This window comes from Lepisosteus oculatus, unplaced genomic scaffold, assembly GCF_040954835.1.
Source record: "Lepisosteus oculatus isolate fLepOcu1 unplaced genomic scaffold, fLepOcu1.hap2 HAP2_SCAFFOLD_40, whole genome shotgun sequence".
NCBI lineage: Eukaryota > Metazoa > Chordata > Actinopteri > Semionotiformes > Lepisosteidae > Lepisosteus > Lepisosteus oculatus.
The window spans coordinates 543,801-553,833 of NW_027167934.1; the positions used below are offsets into that span (position 1 = coordinate 543,801).

Here is a 10,033-nt window from a genome sequence, read left to right on the forward strand (position 1 = left end):
CCGAGATCTTAACTCGGATGGCAGGATTCAGAGTCCGGAGTGCGGACTGATGGCGCACGGAGGGTCCATATACTGTGGATCCCTCAGTGATCTTCCGCGTATTCAAACCGCCAGCGTGTGACTCCCCTGTCCCCGTGACCTCATTGCTCTGCTCTCTCCTCTGTGCAGCCGAGCTCGATTCACGGTAAAGTGAAAAAAAAAGGTGCCCTCAACGTGAGATTTACTCTGGAGCGAGGATAGATGTTACCTTTTTATTATTGAACAGGATGTATGTGATGTGGCGACTAGGTTCAATTTTGTATCCTTTTAAAAGATTAAGGACTGGGGTGAGCGGGATTTACCACCCTTTCAGCTAAGAACCCGACGTGCGGACCGTTTAAGCTGCATAGACTCAGTCGTTTAACTCTTCTCCATTAGCAGGGTTAAGGTTAAAGAAAAAAAACATTGCTGACTTCTTTTTTTTTGCCAGCCGATTGCGCTGATTAGCAAGGTTTGTATTTCATGTTTTGCAAGTTGCATCCATTTTAAGAAAAACAAGTCGCGTTAAAGACAGGAAATGAATACTTGCATTTAATTAAGTCTAGCTGTAGGCGGTTGTCCATAATGACCAGTTCTGTTCAAGAACACAGAACAAAAAAGGCACCGCTGGGATTCGGACCCAGGATTTCCTGTTTACTAGACAGGCGCTTTAACCAACTAAGCCACGGCGCCCTGGGAGTGCTGTCGTTTTGCAGCCACTTGGACACACCACTCAGACACATCTGCATTCGGTGTGTGCTCCGCCTGTTCGCTGAGCAAGTTGCCACCTTTACATACAATAGCAACATCGACACCAAGAGAAAGGATGACAAATGGCTTTTATCTGGAACTTTTCATGTCCAAGGAGCTCAATGTGCATTCTGTGTACAACAGGGCCACTGAACTCCACAATGGCCACTGAACCACAGTAGTGGGTTGCTGGCTTGACATCTCCCAAGGAAAATGTTGAAATCGCATGTGGAACAGGAAAATGACCCTCGAGTACGAGGGAAAAAAAAGAAAAAGATCATCTGGAGCGCGGCAACCCATGTCTGGACAGCCCAGTTTCCTAGATGAGGTGGCCGAGTGGTTAAGGCAATGGACTGCTAATCCACTGTACTCTGCACGCATGGGTTTGAGTCCCATTCTCGTCACTCTCCATGTCTGACATGTGTGCCCGTGTGCCTTTGGCCCTCCTGTTGTTTGCTCCAGTACTAGAGCCGTACATTTCCTAGCGGTGGCTGAACATGGTATAGTAGGCTAACGTCAGTATCGAGCAGTGACAGTAACAGTATTTACGTGCCGCTGCTGCCAAGTGGCTCTGGTTTGAGACCGCATTTTCACTTACTTGCAACGGAAATGGAGAAAGCGATTTTTGACAGTCTCTCGAGAGATTGCGCTAGGTGTTTAGGGATAGACTTTGTCAGTTCCCCCTGGGATGATGGCCTCTCAAATAGTTTGTGATTCCTTATACAGTAGAAGCCTGCTTCGTGGCTTAAATCCAAGCTAAGGAAACGAGTTAGAGGTCTGATGCAGAACTGCGAATTCAATGAACGGGAACACTACAGTACATTGCACTGTGTGTGTGAGGAAAGCTGCCCCCTTCTGTCCCTTGTCGACCGAACAGAGGACTGTAAAGGATACCGCCAAGAAACTTTAGGATGCTGGTTGGAATCCAGCTCCAAAGAAGCCCCTTTGGGTGTTATGTCATCAAAAAGTAAGAACAGCGAATCTCCCTTTGATCAAAAGCGCAACAGAACTGTTTTCCGTGGAGCAGGTTTCTGACCCGTAGACCTGTTTTATTCGTAGGGCAGGGCGCATTCCCAAACGCGAATCTCATGTTTTAGAAATGCTTTGGGCGGCGTGAAGTGAAAATTAGAAATGGGCTCCAGATGCACATGGAAGCAATCAAGTGTTTAATCCGAGCTGTTTCAAAGACTGCTCAAGAGCTTTCCTTTCACAGAGGCGCAACGATTAATGATGGGGGTGCACCCTTCAATGCGCCTTACGACTCTAGGGAGTGATTGAGACGTACGTAGCGTGTGCTCATTTCCCTCTATTCCCCGTGTTGCAGTGGTAGGATGACATAAATTCCTGCTTCGACACGTAACGGCATTATAATCAAGTGCAGGAGCTGAGGGCTTTAGTTTTGTTTCGTTTTTCATGGCGTTCGTAAGCGCGCAAATCAAAGGCAATTCCTGCGTCTAACAGGAATGTAAATGCTTTGGAAAGTGCAGTGTGGTGCAGCTTGTAAAATCCTTGTCCACATTTGTGGTTTGTTGATGTTTTTTCTGTCTGCCAAAGTTGCATTTTGACATCCGGACGGGGAGACTTTATCATTTGAAAGTGAAGCCAGCCTTAAACCCTCTGAGGCATGTCTGTCTGCCGGCACGTATTTTGTCAAAGGTATTTATTTTTTTTTAACAGAGAGCGACTTTGAAAACGTTTCCGCAGCCACCTCGCACTCCGTGTTAGATTATAGGAGGAATGCGGCGGGGGTGAGCTCGCTGTAGTCGTGGCCGAGTGGTTAAGGCGATGGACTCGAAATCCGTTGAGAACTCCCTGCGCAGGTTTGAATCCTGCCGACTATGGCGTTTGCCACACGTATCCTTGTGCCTCTGTGGCAAAGGCGAAGTGCCGCTTCTCCTTTCCTGGTACTATAAATACGCTAAATCACTTGGCCCTGCTGCCATGGAAATGAGTTCTTCAGACCTCTGGTGCTCTACTTATGCCTTTGAAAACCTAATGAATAAAGCTGAAAGAACCGACACGATATGTAGGTGCTCGTAAAGCACGCAGTAAAGAACTGTTAACAGCAAGGGTTTCAGTGGGTTAACTGAGGAGAAGGCGTGATCGTTAATTGTTGACTTTTTATTTGGTGTTAGAAACACTCTTACTGTGCATGACGTGCAACAAATGTACCCACAGAAATTGCATCACGCTTTCATGTATGCTATTGCAGACACCAACGTTGCCTAGATAGAAAACCGAAATAGCCGTGGGTTTGCTTGCTGGTCTGAAGGATCTCTCTTCGAATCGCTATCATTTGTCAATAGAAGTAAAAGGCGCTGCACAGAGAGGATCACTGTCGTGAGGCCGGTTAGCTCAGTTGGTTAGAGCATGGTGCTAATAACGCCAAAGTCGTGGGTTCGAGCCCCTTACTGGCCAGGTCCTTTTCTCCTCTCTTACCAAAGCTGTTAGGTTCCTTTCCGTGGTGAGATGGGTTGTCATGCAACGCTGCCACATCGTGCCGACAGACAATTAAATGACAAAAATGAAGAGAGTTAAAGCAGCTGGAGAGGTTCTCTTACAACTTTTGAGCTGACACAGTTTTGGAAAATGTTTCCTTCACGCTGCACTGTACCATATAGGCAGCCAAGTGTCTCCAAAACAAAACAGAATTGACAGTCATATAATGTCCATTAACCCCGGTTTTAAACGCAGCATCATGTCTGCCATCATAAGAATATGAGTCCAATATTTTAGAATATAGTCAGAATGACTTCTAACCTTACCTGTGGTGTCTTTGATCCCTTTTGCTCAATGCATGGTGTACGTACTGCATACATGTGTCTTGAGAATGAGTAATGGGCCCCTGAGACAGTCATTTGCCTGTTTCACAAATGATCGTATTTTACTAGAGATTCTGTTTGGGATTCAGATGTGCATTCAGACAGCAATCCCTTTCAAGAAATGATACGTTCTGGATGAGGTCAAAGGTGCTGGAACACTGTATTTAGGATGTGTTTGCAGTGATTGTCTGTCTCCTGCTTCAACGCAGTGATATATAGATGTGCTCCTGTAATTTATTGGTACAAGCCCAGGGCAGTAAGCAGTCTGAGGATTTATTTCCATACGGCATAGAACAGTGAAGCAGTGAAGTAGTGCAACACACTGGATCATTATATTATTAGAATCTATTCTACTTAAATTATTACATTATACACAACTTGAGTTCATTTTAAAAATTAAAAGGTAATGAAAGGAATGCATTTTCATGAGAAAGATAATACCGATTTTTCATGTGATAATCTTCCTTATATCATGTCGTGCATCATTTGGACACTTTGTGGGCTTGAAATACAAAGAAAATCATGTTCTATGGTACAAAACAAATACAAAACTTAAGTTTTTATTTTAATTAGATTTGTTTATTAAGCATAAGCAATCATTTATTACATTAATATATGTGAAAATGACATTTTAGCACCATAATATTACATACAGGTCTCTAGCTTCAACACAGTGATATATGCTCAGTGATTTATTGGTACATGCCCAGGGCAATAATCAGAATTAGTATTTATTTCCATACGGGCTACAGGTAGTGTTGTGAAATACTTCAACACACTGGATCGCAGATTTAGACCCCCTGCACTCTTACTCCTTAAAAACCAAAGAAATGAAGATATGTAGCAATCACATTGTAACAGGGGTGACAGTGACTTAATGCTTATACTAGTGGACTTCTGGTACCTTTAGGGTACGGTGTTCCCTGAAGGGCTCTCAAACCCCGCATTTCAGATGCCTAGCTGTATCGCTGATGTGTTGCACCTCAGAATCACTTTTAAACCTTACCTCTGGTATCTTTAATCCCTATTGCTCAACGCATGGTGAAAGTATTGCATAAATGTGTCTGAAAATGAGCAATGGGCACCTGAGAGACTCATTTGCCTGTTTCACAAATGATCATATTTGACTAGAGATTCTGTTTGGGATTCAGTTGTGCATTCTGACAGCAATCTCTTTCAAAAAATGATTTTACCTTATCGCAGCTTTGCCCTTCTTGCCTCTTTGGACAATATCTCCATCTTGTGGTCGTTGTTGGTAATGTCTAGACAATATCTCCATCTTGTGGTCGTTGTTGGCAATGTTTTCTTATGCCCTTTTTTATTTCAATTCTCTATTAGTTGATTCTAGAATCTCTACAATAGAGTTGAAAACATCAGTTTTATAGCAGACAATATGACATTATTTATAGTCCAATTAGAAATTTATTACCCTGTTTTTAACATAATAACAAATTAAAATTGATTAAAACTAAGTTTGGAACACCAGGGAACATAAAAAATGATTTTTAGGAAAACCATGAGGTTCTCTGTGTCCGATGCCTGCAAGGGGAGAAAGCTAGAATCCTTTGATTTTTCAAAATTTGAAAATAAACATTATATAACAACAGCTTTCATTCCTAGGAGTGAAAAACAACCATTTTTGAAGACATATTAGTTTCTAAAACACTACAATAAAGTTAAAAACATCCATTTTATATCACATTATTTTTTGTGAAATAATTAAATTGGCTTATTTCTCTCGCATTAAATTGGCTACAAATGCAAGAATTCAACCAGATATTCTTGTAAAATGTATAGTGTTGCATTGCAGTTAGTTAATGTAGTTAGTCCATAGTCAGCAATCTAAACTTTATTGTTAAGCTTTAATGATTGATGTTGTACCAGTAACCTTTAGAAATACTATAGTACTTCACAAATGCTTTGTGTGTTTGGAAATCTTTTGAGTAAAAGCCTTATAAAAATAGGTTTAGTTTTTACAGGACATCACAAAGAAATAGGATGGTATAATTCTTATAATTGCTTAGTGATTGTATTTGGAAGATTATGCACTAAACAGACTTCAGGAATGCCAGTGGATCATTGTGCTATTTGGAATTATTCCAAAAATCAAGTGACCTCTTTGCTGAAGTATTTTTAGTATTATTTATTTAGTATTAATAAAGAATAGATTTATTAAAGTCATGCGATGTGCAAGCGGGATATGTAAAATAATTGAAAATAAAGTTTTTTATTATTGTTATAGAGAAACATGATCAGATTTTCCCTGGTTCAGAAAAAAAACGATTAAAATCTGTAATCTTTCCACTTGTATGTCATCAGACATTAACGAGTACAACCCCCCTCTCTGCCGGAGTGCTGGCTGTGACGAATTAAACCAATTTCACAGGTATTTTCAAAGTAGGAAGTACAGTGTTAACTAGTAGATGGCCTCCTCAATGAAATCGCTTCAACATGCTAATGCGTTGGTGTAACAGTCCGGGCGTGGCAAGCTTCCAATGTCAACTCGACTCGATTGGAAGACAATGAACGTATTTTAGCCCTAAATGAATTAATAGCAAACATGGTTTACATAAAAGACATTTTTCCAAGAAAGTTCATAATAATACGATCTATAGTTGAAATCTGAGCCTAAATATAAAGAAAAAAGCATTTTCAGAGAGCAATCACGCTGTGTTTATGTAGAAAAAGCGATTAGGTTTATGAGCAATCTAATTATCTATTCGCTTAAAACGCTATATAAAATAAAGTTTATTTAAAGATGAATGATAAGTGTCGCAGTTTAAATAATTTTCGTAGTAGGGCTTGGACAGATTCCAAGTGCATTTTTGCAATTTACGTTGCATTGTCCAATGTGATGTTGTAATACAGTTTAGAATACAGTAAGTCTAAACTGTATCAGCTTTATTTATGGGTTGCAATTTAGAAAAAGTCAAAAACCGCACTCAAAATGCAATTTAGAGCTTTCTGGCAAGAGGAGACACCCAAATTATAATGTAACATGCCACTGTTTGTGCATGAACAAAGTTATACTGCAATTTTCCTTAGATTCGCAATTAAAAAAAATAATTTTTTTGAATCCCCGGCCGAACACATTCCATTAGAATCAGCACTTTTATACAGTATATCGCCTTTAAACACATATATTTAAACACGCGTTTACGATTTAAATCAAAACGCGATTCAAATCAATATAAATGTTTATTTTGTAACGCATAGGTGACTATTCATTGTTATTAAAAAGACGTAAATTCGATCATGTTGTGATATTTAGAAATATAAATTTGTTTTGATGCGAGTGAGGTTTTATTTAATCTCTGACCAAGGGAAATGTTTCATTTTTTCAAAGAAATGTTTGTTAAAAATTAAAGTCATAGTTCCATGAGATTCAACCACAGACCATGTGACATAGGAGTCAGGAACCTAACCCACAGCACCACCAGCGCAGACACATGCTGAGGGCTGAAAAAGCACTACAGAAACATTATCGACTATAAAATAATGTAATTAGGCACAGAAGAAGTTTACAGCACAGTACAATAATAAATGCTGACCATGACTTTAGAAGCATAAATTACCTTACACTCAATTTAAACACAAGCTGTCTTTAGCCCTCTAAGCTGGTTCATACAGAAATGTAGAGAACCAGGCTCAGAACACACAGCTTCATTAGCGAATACATATGCAGAACAACTAGAGAAGATGTTTTACAGAGGATGGATTTTTAGAAACATCCCATCAGTGACATCACTGAAGTCAACTCCTAGGTAACTGTCGTGTGGATAGTTTCACAAGAATCAGACAAAGGTTTAAGCATCACTTATTTTAGATAAAACTGCAAAAAAACAACAACAACCCATAATGTACTTCTTTGCGGCTCTGTTTGCCCAAATCATATATTCACAACGTGAAATTAGAAAATAATATTACGTAACCAAAAACCGCAATATGGAAACAGAACCTGTGTAATTGTTGACAGATGATGTACTCGTAACATTTTTACAAGACGAACTACAACATTTAAAAAATGACTTGTATGTACTTGATATCTCTAATCAATCCACTGCACTGCATTAAAACAAAACGAAAACTAAAACGCCCTGGGCATACCGTTTCGCGCTTCTTATCAGTTGCTCAAAAGCAATTTGACCGTATGAAATGCATAATATAAACCTAGAAACATATACGTGAGGAGTATTTACGTAGTATCGGTGTCAAGACATACCTCTCAAATACTGTAAATCAAGTTAAAAATATCTCAAGACCGATTCTGGTCATAATGAAACCATGTTTCGTGTATGTTTTCTTTAAAGTACCGAGACCAGCCATATACTGTATGTTTATGTTCCAAAATTAATATCGTTTATGGCCTTCACACGTGTTGCAGTATGCTCCTATTCTTTTTATGCTCAGGCACTAAGATTTCCCTTCAGTGGTAAAATTCCAAATAAATATTCAATACTTAAACGGGCACAGTTAAGACATTACATATACATATACATATACATATACAAACTGTATACAGTACAGTTTGCATACGGTAATATGTTTATGTTCCTAAATCAACCTCTTTTATGAGCATGTGAAAGGCATGGTGAATCGATTCTCAAAAATTACTGTACTTTGCATGATTGGAAAAAAATGCGTGATTGCGAAATGCTGTGGTGTTACTTTTACAAAGACGGTCAATGAAAAAAATAATGTGGACCAGGGCAATACTTTGAGTTTACAGCTTGTCCAAGTTCATTTATTATTAATACTATTAGTAATATCTTCATTAAAGACTTTGATGGCTACAGCTCAAACATGAGAAGTTGAGCTTTATTAGCGCCACCTTGCGGAAATTCCGGATACTATTATTTTGCTAGCGGTATTTACCGGTAACTCGCGGTATTTACCGGTAACTTGTGGTAGACTGCGTACAGCGTACGCCCGCGCATTTTGAATGGCTGCATCTGTAGCAATCATATTGTAGCAGACACTCAATTGCCTGTTTCACAAATGATCATATTTTACTAGAGATTCTGTTTGGGATACGGATGTGCATTCTGACAGCAATCTCTTACAAAAAATGATTTTACCTTATCGCGGCTTTGCCCTTCTTGCCTCTTTGGACAATATCTCCATCTTGTGGTCGTTGTTGGTAATGTCTAGACAATATCTCCATCTTGTGGTCGTTGTTGGTAATGTCTTCTTATAGATAGATACTTTATTGATCCCGTGAGGGAAATTGCAGTGCAACAGCAGCTTAACACACACAACACAGCCACAGTGTAACAATTATATAATAATAGTACAATACTGTATATATACTGTATATATATATGAAACAGAAATAGAAACAGAAACAGGAATCGCTTACTACCTGGAGAATCTCTGTAGGAATATCTAGCATTTATCAATGGAAATAAAAGCTGCTTTAATACAGTGCATGTTCAAACTCAAACCCTCAGCTGCTGTTCTTGTTTGTTTTGGGACAAATTGCAACTGAGCATCGCATGAGCCGTTACGTACCCTTATCTGTTAGGGAATTTCAAGGGAGGAGTTAGGTCAGAATGGGTAGGCTGCAAAACAACAAGTAAAGATTTATTCCGAGATGAAACGTTGTGGCGGTTTTCTTATCTTTTCAGCATGGACTAAACTTTTACGTGTTCCTTATATGCTATATATGTATATATTAGCACCAATGTCGTTCTTAAAAACTAACATGAAATTGTCAGGGAATAATAATTCTATATTAACGTGGCCTACATATTGACGCAATGATCGAACTAAGTGACGTGTTCTGATTCAGATCCCCTGCAGTTCATGCCAATTAGAACAATAGCAATGCTGAGTCCTCCCCACCCTACTGAGCACAAATTCAGCTGCTCTCCAGTTCTGTTCTGCATGTTTTTTCATTGCAATTGAGCTCGGAGCTGGAGATGATCTCCATACAGTTCTGTGTTAACTAGCCCGCACTTGCGTGCTAATTTACGGGTTGTGGCAGATGCTTTTCTATAGTTCATATACATGACGGCAACCTGTTACCGAGGAACCTGAGAGGTTTAAAAGCCTCACAAACCAGGCAGGACTCGAACCTACAATCTTCTGATCCAAAGTCAGACGCGTAATCCATTACGCCACTGGCCCATAGAACATGTGTTTGCATTCCACCACAGAGAGCTCTACACTGCTACCAGTAGTACACTTCCCCATCTAAATTTTCACAGCAAGAAACTTGTGTTTCCTACTATTTTTATCAGGTTTAAAATATCATCTCCTTAAAACAGAAAAAGTGTTGGTGTGTCGTGCTGAAATTCTGATTGATTTTGAATTCAAAGAAAAAAGGTTTTCTTCCAAAACACCGTGAAATTGTCACATCTTGCAGACAATAGGTGTATTCCATGTTGAAAAGAGAAGAAAGAAAACCATGGAGCCTTTTACAGGTGTGAGGCTTCTTCAGG

General features: G+C 39.4%; 3 non-coding genes across 3 annotated transcripts; 1 reads left to right on the plus strand and 2 right to left on the minus strand.

Moving 5' to 3' along the window:
- Positions 1-637: 637 nt before the first annotated feature.
- trnat-agu (transfer RNA threonine (anticodon AGU)) lies at positions 638-711 on the minus strand. The gene has a single exon. It is a non-coding gene; the product is annotated as a tRNA-Thr (tRNA).
- A 1,816-nt stretch (positions 712-2,527) lies between these two features.
- Positions 2,528-2,609, plus strand: trnas-cga (transfer RNA serine (anticodon CGA)). Its single transcript has one exon. It is a non-coding gene; the product is annotated as a tRNA-Ser (tRNA).
- A 7,037-nt stretch (positions 2,610-9,646) lies between these two features.
- trnaq-uug (transfer RNA glutamine (anticodon UUG)) lies at positions 9,647-9,719 on the minus strand. The gene has a single exon. It is a non-coding gene; the product is annotated as a tRNA-Gln (tRNA).
- Between the last annotated feature and the right edge of the window lie 314 nt (positions 9,720-10,033).